The sequence below is a fragment of the Rhagoletis pomonella genome, unplaced genomic scaffold (genome assembly GCF_013731165.1).
Source record: "Rhagoletis pomonella isolate Grant_MI unplaced genomic scaffold, Rhpom_1.0 Rhpom_scaffold_00013, whole genome shotgun sequence".
In the NCBI taxonomy this organism is placed as follows: domain Eukaryota; kingdom Metazoa; phylum Arthropoda; class Insecta; order Diptera; family Tephritidae; genus Rhagoletis; species Rhagoletis pomonella.
In genome coordinates, this window is record NW_023458567.1 from 12,926,319 (window position 1) to 12,941,300 (window position 14,982).

The 14,982-nt window shown below is 33.7% G+C and overlaps 1 protein-coding gene across 1 annotated transcript in view; it reads right to left on the reverse strand.

Moving 5' to 3' along the window:
• The window catches only part of LOC118748827 (homeobox protein ARX-like), a gene marked incomplete at its 3' end in the record, with an annotated part of 242,045 nt that overhangs the window by 192,818 nt on the left and 34,245 nt on the right, over positions 1-14,982 (reverse strand).

The following is a 14,982-nucleotide window of genomic DNA, read 5'->3' on the forward strand; positions in this document are numbered from 1 at the left end:
AAAGATATAAAGTCTTTTAATACAGTTTTATATGAAACAAACAAAAATAACTTACTATCTAAAAAAACATGTAAATCAAAATTTCAAACTTTGTAGAACATTTATAAACAGGGACGGAAAATAATCAATATTCTTTAAATTTTAGCCAAAAAGAAATCAACAAGTTGTAATCGTCGTAAAACAATTTTAATTATACTCACGCATTTGTTTTCGTACGTCCTTCTGGAATTTAAAATTATTTTTATTTTTCGAGTTTCATCAATAAAGATTAAAAATAATAATTAATATTTGAATTTTTCTTCGCTCAAAAGAAATTATTTTTACTTGATTTTTATTTTTTCGATCACAAATAATGATTATTTTACGAATTTTATTTTTTCGCTCAAAGATAACAATTATTATTGAGTTTTATTTTTTCACTTAAGAGTAAAGATCATTCAAAAAACTCAAAAACTATACCAACGTGATTTCCGACGTATCTTTTTCCGAGGCAGCGACACCCTAATAAAAGGAATAAGTACTAAACTTTTCAGGTCAAAATTGCAGTATTTTGCGTCTGTATGGTCTTTTCAATTTTATAAATAAGCATTATTTTTAAATTGAGAAATAAAACTCAAAAATAATGATTATCTCTGAGCGAAAAAATAAAAATCATAAAATAATCATTACTTGTAGTCGAACAAATAAAAATCAAATAATAATAATTATTATTTTTAAGCGAAAAATATAAAAATCATAAAATAATGAAAAACTTAAAAATAATGATTATATCTGAATGAAAAAATAAAAATCATAAAATAACCATTGTTTGTAATCGAGAAAATAAAAATCAAATAATAATTATTATTTTTACGCGAAAAATATAAAAATCATAAAATAATGATTAAATGCTGATTTAAATTATTTTACTTATAATGATTACCGTCCCTATTTATAAAAATTCGACGAATTTTAACAAATGTTGATCAAAATTTTAATCAGATTTTCTAGAACTCTTTGCAGTATGCAGTTTTGTAGCACATTAAATTTTTGTGTAATAAAGTGCAAGTTTGAAGTAGCTTGGACTTACCGTTTATTTTTGGCAATTTTTTATTCACCCATTTTCTTCCATACAAATAATAGGGGTATTCACGATCCGGTGCATACTGTCTAGCATGGTGTATAGATAGTATACATAGCATGATTGGCTAATTTTGTTGTTGTTTGAACACATGAAACAACAACAATCATGCTATTTATGCTATCTATGCACCATGCTAGACAGTATGCACCGGATCGTGAATACCCCTAATGTTCAACAATTTTTATGTATGCAGAAAATAAGCAACATCTTCCTCAAAACAAAAAATTTACGAAAAATCAACGGTACTCATGTCTTTTTTAAAAAATCAAAATAAAAAGTTTAAAGTTTCGATAAAACTTTGTCGAATTTTGCAAATTTTTGTACAAAGTTTGAAATTTACTAACATGGTTTTTGTTAAATAACGAGCTACAATTTCATAAAAAATAGACAAAGATTGCTCAAATGTCTCTTCCCAATTTATATTGCCGCCACTGCATCTACAACTTATATTTTTCATATCCATCATTTTTTTGAGGGAAATAGTATCAGTTAGTTTTTATAATTACACTTAATTAAAGTTAGAATCTTTTATTCAAGGAAAAAATTAACAAAATCTAGACAAAAATGATACACTGCAATATAGCAAAAGTACCAGTTTTACAGCATAAAACATAACCAAAGATCATAGAAAATAAGGATGCTGGCTATGTTTATGGCTTCTTTATATTCTATGTCCTTTGTGATAGCGAAAGTGCTGCCACGCTTGTACGAAAAGTTCTTTTTGCGCCAGAATAAAGGGAGACACTTATTAAATTAATAAAGAAAACACTTAAACTCGGGATTTAATCGGTACAAATATAAAAAACCGGGACTCTGATACGTCCCGACTTTTAAAAAATATGCAGAGAGAAAATTTTTTTTAAATCGTTACTGTCCCGCCAAAATCGGTACGAATCGTCACCGTAAGTATATTCCAACTTAATTTTTTTCGCATTGTAATGTTGCTGTAAAAGTCGTCGGAAATGAGACCATTAAAAATTAATTTAGAAAGAAACTTAAGGTCGCAAGAAGGTCGCAGCCGATTCTGCATAAGGTTTTCCCTTTTGAAATCATATTAAAACTGGGCTTTAAAAGTCGTGTGGCTCAATTAAAGGTAACAAACACTGTACGTAATATGGAGCAAAATTAAAAATCTCCATACAAAACAGTTGGGGTTTAGGGCATTTTTAGAACACCTTGCCGAACCCTAAAAATGCTATTATTATAAAATGCAGTATACATCAAATTAGTCTGAGTATGAGCTTTGAAAAACTGCATGGCCCGGAAAACTTACTAAGAAGACTTTCCGGCACTGCTCAAAACTATGTACAGTCCATTTTCGAAAATAGCCCTTAACTACCGATTCTGGTTCTAAGATCTTAGGTTCGCGTTCGCTTGGAGGTGATTAAAGTAAAGTAAAGTATAAATTGAATTTCAGTTGGAAAAAACCTAAAGACATACTCAAGTACCATAAAAAATTGAATGAAATAATTTTTTTTTTTAACAATACAGTTTAAAAATTACAACTAAAGACTTAAATACAAAAATATCAAAATTAAAAACAAACGCTAAAAAAATATAATTCTCTCTCCGAGATTTGAACTCAGATCTCTCGAAAAGCGCGCCAGATATTTGCTCTGTCGGCCATTGTCACTGTTGCAGCGCTGCGAGCAAAATGGCATACTGATGCCTTTCACCGGAAATGAATTGGCAGTCTTTCCCCTCAACTGATATAATGCTACTAGTAATTTAACTGGTAGTGTGCTGATGCAGACAATTTACATCTTATATGACACCGTTATGTTAAAAGTAAAAGTCGCTAACATTGAAAAAGGATACAACGTGAACTAGTTGGGCTGAAACGCAAACCGGTAGCAGTCTAGTTCAAAATTAGAAGCTTTCCCTGCAGGGTATGTATGTATACCTTTTAAATATATAGCTTTTGCAAGAGGTAATTTTGCGCCCGTGGATGTTAGCTTAAAAGTAACGCATAAGGCAACGCAACATAGCATTCGTCGCTTGGCATGTGTCAAAATGGCGTATGTACGAACATTTTTCATGCACTTTTGAGCAAATTAGATTTCCTAATTAAATTTCAAACAAAAAAGCAACAAAAACGTCTATGCATGACGAGAAAAGTGCAAGGAGAAGCATAAAAAAATTAAAAAAAAAATGTGTGTAGGATGAAAGCGGAATTATACAACTACAACAACAACAACAAAAGAAACAATACATAAAAGGCAAATTCGCTGGCACTTTGCGACAACCCATGCTGTTGTGTGTGTGTGTATGATTTTAATATTCTTGCACTACAGTGCATTTCTGAGCGTCATTCTTGCTTTATAAGCGTAAGAACGGTGCGTGCGTGTGTGTGTGGGTGTTTGAGGATATATTTTGATGGCGCGTACTATATGCATGGGTGTGACTGCCTCCTCCTTGTCGCCGCTGAGTGGCAACGTTAAGCTGCTGCATTGCCATTTTGACAGCTTTGACGTTGAGGCTGTTAGCTGCATACAAACTTATTGTGCTATATATGTACATACATATGTATGGATGTACATACAAACATGCACACATAGATACATATGTATATGTGTAATATACATACAAATGCATATTTGCATATTTTAGTCAGCTAACAGTAGTAGTAGCGTTTATTTGCTTGCCTCTTGGTTGGCTGGCTGGCTGAGTGGCCGTTAATATAAGCTCGCCTCAACTAGCACGCACACATCCGTTTATTTGTATGTATGTGTGTATTCTTGTGGCTTTCGCCTACTCGTATGTGGGTGTGGTTGCATTTTAGTGCCGCTTGGTCTGCAAAGCTGCCAAACAACATAGCCATCCATTTATGCACTCATACATTTTCACTTGCCTGAGCTGCTTAAAGTAATTAACTAGGAAAATTTTAATTGCTAATATGTGGCGTTACATACATATGTATGTATATAGGTAGCTTGTTCATGTGTGGGTACGCGCGTGAATGTGAGTGGAGTGCTTTCGTTCATCAGCTCGTTAGCTTGCTTGCGGCTTTGCTCTGCGTTGAGTTGTGTGACCTCAGCAACGTTATAATTTACAGCTGGTGTAACTACGCGCATATATTTTAAGTTTATACTTATACATATGTATACCGCTAGCTTAGAGTGCAAAGTTGCTAAGTCCACTTTTTATGAACACTCAATTTTAATACAGGAGGCTAGCGAAATTTAAAAATCACTGTTTCGAAAAGGATAAAGGTACTTGTTTTATTTGTTCTCAGGAAAGGAAGGGAAAGGAAAAAAGGATACCCGTATTTTTTGTTAAAAAAAAGAAGATATTTAGAACAGCCTCAAAGCCCATGAAGTTTTTCAAGTATTTTATATGGGGAATAAACACTTTTTCATAGAAATGACATAGAATTCTTGAATATCAATATTTTTCGTTCGGATAACTTTGTTTCTCTGTAGGAGATTTCCAATAACAATAACAAAACACCCTAAACTCAAAATTCTCTAACGTCAACGGGATTTTTCAGCCGCTAAAAACTCGCACTTCATCAGACTATAAAACTGCAAAGCCAAAATGTTCTAAAGATTCAGATTAAAGTGTTGAAATTTTGATGAAAATTTGTTGAATTTTTGTATAAAGTTTGAAACTGTGAATTATATGTTTTTGGTCAAAGCTTGGATGGTATTTTCATAGAAAAATAATAATAAAAGTCTAGCTCAAAAACTCAACAAATTTTCATCAAAATTTCAAACTTTTTAATCCGAATTTCTAGAACAATTTTCGCTTTGCAGTTTTATAGCCCATACAATGTTTGTAAAATGAAGTGCAATTTATAAAGACTGGCGTTGATTTTTTGAAATTTTTTTGCGAACGGTCGTCCGCATTTCATTTCATAAAAAAATCATGGTTATGTCGAAAAACGTGTGAAAATCCGACAGAAAGTAAATTATATCAAAATTGCATAGGCTATAAAATCTGGTTAAAAAGTTTGCCTAAAATTTTTTTGAGTTTTCTATATTTTTTAAAAAGTTTGAAACTTTAATGTTAAAGCTTTGACAATCTTTTTTACAAAAATATAACAAACAAAGAATTGAATAAAAAAAAAAAATGTGAATATCAGTCACTGTATGTATTTGCACATTTCGTGTTTCTGTTTGTCACGCAAATTAACTCGTTTTATTTAAAATTGTTAATTAGAGGAATATTCATTTTAATTCATACACTCATATATGTTGCTTTTCACCATTACATATGTACATGTATATAAAAAAAAATATTTTTGTTCTTGCTTGTGCTTATATACATACATGTATGTATGTATGCTATTTACGCTTTTTTACACATGCAACCATGCGCACAGCATTTTTTATGACAGCGCCAATGCAACTCTACATTTCTTTGGTAATTTTAATTAGAGGGAAATAAATATTAACAAAGCATTCGTACATACATAAATACATACATATGTATATGTATACATGTATGTATAGGTTCGTGTGTTTTTATAAACTATCCCAGTGTGCAAAATGTGGACCTCTCAATAAACACCCATTCTTTGGAAGCTTTATTAGCAGATCTTCCAGTAGCGCTGCTATTCAAGCACAGACGAGAAGATGTGTTTCCAAGCCAATGGGAGGCTAAGCAAAAAAAAAAATCTCAGATATAATTTGTAACTATGGGCATGTTCAGAAGGCGCAACAGCTCAGTCACCATCCATCAAAATTTTGACGGTGACCAACCCACCACCGCGTACAACTAACAAGGCAGTTCTGGCAGCTGTCTTTCAACTCACCAGAGTCTTTCGAAAGAGAAAACTCTGGCAACTATCTTGAAAGCGCTTTCTATCTATCGAAAGACTGTTTGTCTTTTACACCCAGAAAAAGGTTTAGTTATAATAACCAAGATTTGGTTATAGTGATCAAGTGGCATAGTTGGATATGGCGAAATAAATATATAGTTCACGAAAGTCTGCAATTTACTTAAGACTTCTAGTTGGGACAAATGTATATTTTTTAATAATTACAAAACGACTACCTTGATTGGACAATATTGTTAGTTGAATAAAATCATTGTTGAGCAAATATAAACAATGCTTTGGTTGATACAAGTTTTCAATTAATCTTGTGAACTTGCCGTAGACTTGAATCAGCTAACCGTTTATTATTGGGAAAAAAGTTTCAGTTTGACACAAATAAAAATTTACTCGATGTTTGTTATGTTTACTTTCTTCTTTTATTTGCATATATTAAGCATAAAAATACGTACATATTTACATAAGTTAGTTACTAAAGTAAATAATACATATGTATATGGTGGTAAGAATTTCCTAAAAAACAACGATGAAACAGGAACAGTCGTGCGAAAACCCAGGTCAATATCTGCTGGAAGTATACTGCTTTGCTTTTTCCTTAGCTAAATAGACACTTTCAAATTATAATTCACATGAATTATATATCCACTGAAAAACCCCGGTTGGCATCTAACTTTATATTTTTAATTAAACTTTAAACTATGCGCGCACCGAAACAACCCGCGATGATAGCAAAACTGAAACTGTGACAAACAAGTATGGGCATGTCATAGCACACTGAGCGCTCTGGGACCACATGCGTGTTTCACCCATATACGAACAGCGGTAGCGGAGCAATGATTTCCACGCACAATGCAATGGTCGGCATACTAGCGCATTCAAACGATTCAATAAGTGGGACTGTGTGCATTGCTCAGCTGGCGCTCTTCGTATGTGCTCAGAGAGCGCTCAGCATTCTTTAGGGGTGGCTCACAAGCATGAATATGTTCCACTCTCAAACCAAATCGTGGTTGTCTCAACTAAGATTTGGTAACTATGACTAAACCACGTGTTGAAAGAAAGCTTATCTGCATTAGCAGAGCTTAATAACATCCTTTTATGAACCATACGTTAAGTTGAATGGAATTTGTAGAAATATGCTTCAAAGAAATATTTATTAGTATTAACCAAACCCTTCAACTAAATTAACGATTTGTTACAACCTAGATGAATATTAGAAGCTTTAATATATTTAGTTATAATAACCAATCGATGGTAATAGTTCCCAATCCTTGGTAACAGTTCCCAAATATTGTCGAAATTCGGGAACTAAATATCTTTAGTTGTCGAAACTAATCCTTTTTCTCAGTGTAGCAATAAGCTTTGTAAAAATTAAACGAGATTAAAAATTTTATATATTGTTCTCTTTAAAACAATAAAAACTAAAATCTAACAAAAAAATAAAATAACTGTGTACACTAAGCGATAAAAAACAATTATTCTTACTAAAACGTTAAAAGAAACTTAAATTACAACAAAAAAAGTGCATAAAAACTTTATGAAATTAAAAAAAAAATATATTTTTCCCTTTAAAATAATATAAGTTAAAAATTTAAAGAAAATTAAATTAAAGAAGCAAAAATGAAAAAAGAAAAAAAGTCCTAAAAGTTAAATGAAAGTAATAAAAATTTTTTTTTTTAACAATAAATCTAAATAAAATTAAATTGAAAGAAAAAGAAATCAAATTGCCTAAAAATTTTATGAAATTTAAAAATAATAATTTTCTCTTTAAAAATAATTACCTACATAATTAAAAAATTAAAAAAAAAATTAAATTAAAAGGAGAAAGTAAAAAATTAAAAACAAATAGGTTCCTAAAAGTTAAATGAAACTAAACAAGTAATTTTTAAGCAAAAAACAAACTCGACTTCAATTCTCATATAGAAATTGAAAAGTACCGTTAATTTATTGATCTAAATCAAATTAGTATGGTAACTCGGAGGTACCATCATTCCTTTAAAAAAAGAATTATATAAATTGGTTAACGTGGTCCAAAGTTATGCTGTAACATATATAAAAAAAATATTCCGACGAATTGATAACCTCCTCCCTTTCTTGAAGTTGGTTAAAAACAAAAAAAAAATTTATTAATTAAATCTAAAAAAATTAAACTAAAAGATGAAAAAGAAATTGAATTACGGAAGAAGACAAAATTTATATTTCCAAAAATTAAGAGAAATTAAAAAAAAATAATAAGTTTTCTTTTTAAGGCAATAAAATCTAAAATTCAATTAAAAGAAATAATAAAATTCTAAAAGCTAAATTAAAAACATGTATGCATATACTTTCCTTTTTACAGCAATAAAGTCTAAAAACGAAAGAAGAAACTCTGTCGAATGGCACGCCAGCGCTTTGATCACTAGGCCATTGTGACTGTTGGAGCAGAGCGAGAAAAATTATATATTTACAAGCGCTTTCTTTCTAAAGAACTTTTCACCATGAAAGTTGGCAAGGGAGCTTTTTGCTTTTTGTAAAACATTCGAGTCAGAATAAACACAATCTTTCAAAATGTTTTCCCTACTGTGTTTCACTTGCCTTTGAAAGCCGGAATTGTGCCGTAAAATACACTGAACTCATGATTCGAGTCCAAAATATTTCATATTCGTTTAGCCTAGTTTTAGGCGCTCACCCCGAAAAAATCCAACACGAAATAAAGAAAAAACCATACCAGCGCACGCATGCACAACAAATAAACTAAAACCAAATACGTAATGAAAATTTTCATTTAGTTACAATTTGTAACGGTAATAAATATTTTCGACACATGCTCAACGATAAACACACATGTAAGCGTACGAGTATGTTGAAATGGCAAAAGGAGTAGAATGCCTGCGATGCAATTAACACGCGCATATATCAGCCGCATACCAAACAAACAAAAGCACTAAAAAAGGTGAAAAAATCAAACAACAACAAGTTGGTTGAAGGCCTCTAATATACATATATATACAGACCAACATATGTGACATACAAACAAACGCATTTAAGGATAAGTGACTTTTTAGTGGAAGGAGTAGATATGTGTGCGCGCAGGCAATTTAACCCTTTCGTTACACCGGAACAACTACCACCCACCCGCTAGGATGTGGTACGCATACACATATGTACATATATAGACATTTTAACAGGGGCATATGTGTATATTTAGATATGTATGTGTTTGTTTTAGGCAATTGAAGGCTAAGAGATGGTAAATCCATTAACAGTCGATATTTTTAGGCTATGGGCGCGAATCGATAAACGGAGTCGACAAGGACAAGTCTAATAAGAAAAAAAGCTAAATGATGAGGACAACTATAGGGATAAGAAAATCTATATGGTTAAAGATAAGGATATGGATAAGGATAAAAAAAAAATAAGAATAAGTATGGAGATACTGATAAGAAAAAGAATATGGATAAAAATAAGGATAATGTTAAGCATAAAGATAAGGACAAGACTTATCCCACCAATAAGGATAAGAAAATTGATATATATGAATATTAGGGCATCGATAGGAATAGGAAAGTAGGAGTATAGAAACGGATAAGGATTATGATAAGCGTAAGCATAGGAATAACAATTACGATAGGGATAAGGGATAGGATGAGTATAAGGATAAATATATAGATAGAGTTGAAAGTAAGGACAAGGATAAAGGCAGGAAAAATAACTAATACTAGGAGTGCCAGTTCCTGTCGAAATTTTACCATTTTTCTAGTTTTTTAAGACCCTTGGAAAGGTTTTCTAACTTAGCACGTCGTTTAAATTATAAGACATAGAATTACTTACTGGGAAATGTCCTGCTTTGGAACTAAAACGTGACTAAAATTTGTGATATCTTTGAAGGTCTTTGGGCGACTTTGGCAGGACTTGGAATTGACCCGATACATTCCAGTTTTTCGATAAATTGATAATTTGATAAATAACGATGATTCAATGAATTTCAAAATCACTAAAATCCGATAACTCAACAAACTCCGATAACTCCATTGTAGATCGTTTAAACTTTTCATTTCTATGAGCAAACACCAAAAATCACTTAAATCTAAAATTTACGAATTAACAAAGTTATAAATGAACAAAGTGCAATAAAACTATGAACCCTACATCGACTAATTTCGATTATTTTCGATAAACTCTGTTAACTGCGTTTCGATAGCTCAGAAATGTATATATCTGGATATAAATCGATAGCTCGATAGGCTTTGGATATACTTATTACTTGGATACTTAATTTTGGATACTTAATTTTGATAGCTCCATAATTTTCGAAAGCTATCGACAAATTTTGATAACTCGTTCCACTCTGGTAACACGGTACAATTCGATAAGCAGTAATAACTCGATAAAATTATATAAACTTGAAATTTCGATAACTTGAAAAATTTTGAAAATTCCAAAAACTTCGGTTTGATAATTCAAAAACTTTCAGTAAATCGGTATAAATCGATAAGTTGAAAGAACTCGATGCATTACGATAACTCGATAAAATTCATGACTTCATATACATATAATGGTAATTCAATAAATAGCGATAGCTTGACAAATTTCGATTATCCCATACATTTTTTTGTGTCTATAAATTTCGACAACTCAATAACGCTGATCAATTTGAATAACTCGATATGTTGCGATAACTCAATAAACATGGATAACTTTCGACAAAAGAAAAACTTCAGGATTAAGTTATGTATGATGAAAGCTAAAGCTGAGCGGATATGCCGTGATGGAGCCATCAAAAAAAAATTTCTTTTATTTTTATTAGAATCGGTCGATAACAACTACCCTTCACTGACCTCAACCATAACCTTTAAAATAATAAAAGCAACCCTTTTGGTGTAAATGTTATACAATTCTTTCTGCCTTTGTGGACATCCCCAGTTGCTATGAATGTACATATGTATGTATATATACATATGTACTGTTAGATGTATTGATAACCTTACAAAAGCGTAAAGTATTTAGCAATAAAATTAAAAAAGAACAAATAATTATAACATGCCATGTCACATATGTGTATGTTTAAGCATTCTAGTGGGCGTGCCGAAGCGCCGCGAGGTTGCAACGACATACCAGTTCCACCACACAAACATTACTTTGTGTCCATGTGTTAATTGCGATTATGTGTGAAATTCAATTATTTCATCGCTTAAACATTTGACAAACTTAATAATGTCATCAGTTACGCTAAGCGAATAAATAAGGCTAAGCAAAAGGAGTAGGATAGGATACAGAAACTTACAACTAGCAACAAAGGAGACAAGTGTAGTTGTTTCAGGTGTGCAAACGTGTTAAAATTGTTGCAAGCCCACTTGTGCGCAAGTGCTTTTCTTTCACTAAACAGATACGACGACTAAAATGGAAAAGTGTGAAAGTTGAGAGCGCTTCGTACTTTAGTGTGTTTTTATCCCAGCTTTTCAAGCTTTTCCTTTTGTAAAAAAAAGCCAATTAAAAAGGCTGCAATAGCCTTTGAGTTTGCTCGCTACTATAGACTTTCTTTCACTTCATTTGCTACTTCACTTTCTTAGGCTTTTTTGTAACTACTATGTAAGTACATACGTACGAATTTGTGCTGTGTGAAGTCACTTCTATTTTTTTCATCTCTTTCTTGGCAAAAATTTAATTACCCCACTTGTCAGTTAGCTACTGTTGGCTTTAATGCACTTCGCAACAAATGAAGGATGTAGCCGGCATGCAAAATGGTCGCTTGCTGCGAGGATATCTGCTACTTTCATTAAAATAACTTTCGGAAAGGGAAAAGAAAAGGAGAGTGGAGTCAGTAATTGTCCATGCAGAGTTATTAGTTAGAGGGAGTTATAGGAAAGAGAAAGCGAGTTTGAAAAGCCGGCGTCTTTGATTGTGAGTAAGTCAGTAGATGTTGAAGAGTACTTTAGAGAAATGAGAAGGGCCTTAAAGCACATGTAAGCATTATTTATGCATGTAGATTTGAAAATATCAAAAAAAAATTCTGAGATTTTTTCGTAGTCCCGCACTGAATATTTAGTTAATAAAAAGTAACACCTAGAATAGTATGACTGCTGTTTTTTTTTGAGTCTGTTGTAGTTTTGGTTCATTATTTTTTCGCGTGAAGTTCTTGTCTGCCTTATGAAGTAATTTTGTTTTAAGCGCCCATTCATTCGGAATTTTACATTTGGCCTCCGGAGTAATACCGCTCAGCTGATTTGAAGTCAGTAGCAGACGGAGCGAGTTGTTTAAGCCTAGACATCCACGCCATTACAACCTTTAATTCCAGAGTCATCCTTTTAGGCTAGGTTTTCATTCAAAAACAGGATCTTGCTCTAAGGCCCAGTGAACGTGCAGGTTCTTCTAAGCCCTTGAAAGCTCAAAGATCTATGGCTACTTTAGCTTCTGGGGGAGGAAGCGGAAACTCTTTTATGAGAATCGATAGTTAACTATGGTCTATCCTTTCATGAGCTCAGTACAGCTTTTAAATGCCACTCATGAGAAATGAATCATGTCCACACTTCAGCCTGATAGCCCGCAAGCTCACTAGGCGACTGCTAATAGCCCAAATCACACTTCCTAAAAGCCTTATATGTAATTACTATAATTTTTATTATGACCTAAACTCAGAGGAGACCTGCATATCTGGTACACCGGTGGCTCCAAAACGGTCCAGGACATTATGGCTTATAAGACTGAGAGATTCTGTTGACTATCACGGAAAATGATGCGGTGCGTTTTCTGGTCAAGAAACAGGAAAAGCCATGTCATCTACAGTCCCAGGATACTTTTTTTGTGTACTGCATAGATGTGGATGAAAAACGACTAGAATCTTATATTGGAGGCAACATTCGGTAAAGTAAGCTAAGCGATTAAAAACGCTCCTCCATCCCGATTTCGGAATATTCATAGTTTTTCCGGTCATTTGATGATGAAAAAGGGAAATATGCCGCGGGCGGACAGCAGACGATAGGTGAACTTTTAATGGCAACTTCACAGCGTAAGACTGAAGATCCATCCTATCATAGTGTTCCTCTGTCGTGCGTACGAGTAGATCGTGTTTAAAAACCAGGGATCCGCCACTATGCCACATCAAGTTAGTATCCTGATCGGTGAGAGTTAAGCGCAGCTTTGCAAGACAAGTAAGCCTTCTCGTTGTTGATAGACCTGTGGACCAGCGGTGACGAGGTGACAGTGCGTAGGGATGAAATCTCTTGAAGACTATAGGCCTGGAAGTGGGTCCCAGAAGACATAAAAGCCTGAACAAATTTTGAAGACTATCAAACGATTCATTAGTTATCGTATATCGAGATCATTTCCTTTACGCCAGACGATAATTTAAATTTTTAGCTCTTGAGCTAAATTCAGCGAACGTAAAACCCTACACTTCCTTGTATGGTGTTTGAGGTATTTGAGTACTCTTGACTCCAAATCTATTGAGTTTAATACAGAGCCTTGTACTAAACGGTGTTTGTATAGAGTTGTCTGCCTCGTTTACCATCTCAGAGCCATACCTGGCTATCTCAACGGTGGTCTCGTTTCTTTCTACATTGCCAAGTCCGGATGCCGGCAAAGAAAGGCGTTGATATGGACCAATGATGGTTACGCGGCGCAACATTTCCATCCAAGCGCCGATTTCATTAGTCTTAAGCTAAAAAGGATGCTTCCAGCCGGAAAAGTAAATGCATAGTATCCTTTCAAAACGGCTTGGCTATCGACAAAAATAGTCACTTTTCCGGCTGGAATCTATCTCGTAGGAAATTTGCTGTCTTATGGAAAGCATAATTCTCAGCTTGGAAAATGTTGCAGTCGTTTGGCGGACGAAAAGACTGACTGATCAGCATCTGCCACTGGTGGAATTTCGTATCATTCTTCTCTGGTTGTAGAGTACCCAAGGAATCCTTATATTGTAGTCCAAAACCGGTGGAATGACAATAGTGCTCAACTTTGGTTTCATCTCTTCATTTCCCAATGTTCGAAGTTGTCGGCTTCCCTAAGCTTTGAGCGCCTTTTGCAGCCACACCATGAACGTACGCTCTCGTGCTCTATATAAAGAGAAACAAAGCGGTAGCTATTCTGAGAATCAACTTAATAACTACACAGCCAGCCAACGGAATGATAATTAAAAGTGCGGAAATTAAGGTGCAATATGTCAAACAGAATGAGAGCTATAGCGAATGAGTTGGAGTTGGGAAGGGATAGACCAGCGCATAAATTTTCCAGAGACGATAGATGCCACTTCAAATGTTTAAACTACTAAACTACTAAAGGAAGGGGCAGGAATCCTCCTAGTTGCGATGTCTTGAATAAAGCTGAAGAGAACGAACGCTAAAAGCAAGAAAGTCTTCAAAACCTGCGTAGATGACGCAATATTTGAGCCAGAGCACGTCAAGAGTCTTCAAAACTTGCATAGAAAACACAATCTTCGAGCCGGAGCAGCCCAAGAAAGTCTTCAAAACCTTCGTAGACGACACAATATTTGAGCCAGAGCACTTCAAGAAAGTCTTCAAAACCTGCGTAGACGACACAATATTTGAGTCAGAGCACTTCAAGGAAGTCTTCAAAACCTGCATATATAAAAACGCATTTGATTGAGAACATCACAAGAAACTCTTATAATTAAGTATGTATGTATGTATTGATAAATATACATTGGTACTGGAAGCAAAACCTATGATTTCAAAACAATTGCAATAAAAAATTGCAGGCGAGTCAGAACAGCCGAAGACAAAAAACAGCTTTCCAGTCAGGAGAGCCGAAGAGTAACATAGAACAAGGAGTTTACCAACGAAAAGCGGTAAGGTGATTTATACAATGTACAAACAAAAATAAATTTCAGTAGAAAAAGCCCAGAGCTCCAAAACAAAAACGCTTTGGATCCAGTACAGCCAAGGCGAAATTTCAAAGATTGCTTGGTAAAATATGCATTTCGGTTAGAAGAACACAGGAAGCGAGTATGTATACAAATATTGTTTAAATATAAACGCTTTGCAGTCATATGAGCGCAACGAGCTTTCACGTATTGTATAAACCAAAAGGCTTTCGAGTCTTTACAGCCTAGGGAATACCTCTCAAATACGGTTTGGCCAAAAACGCATTC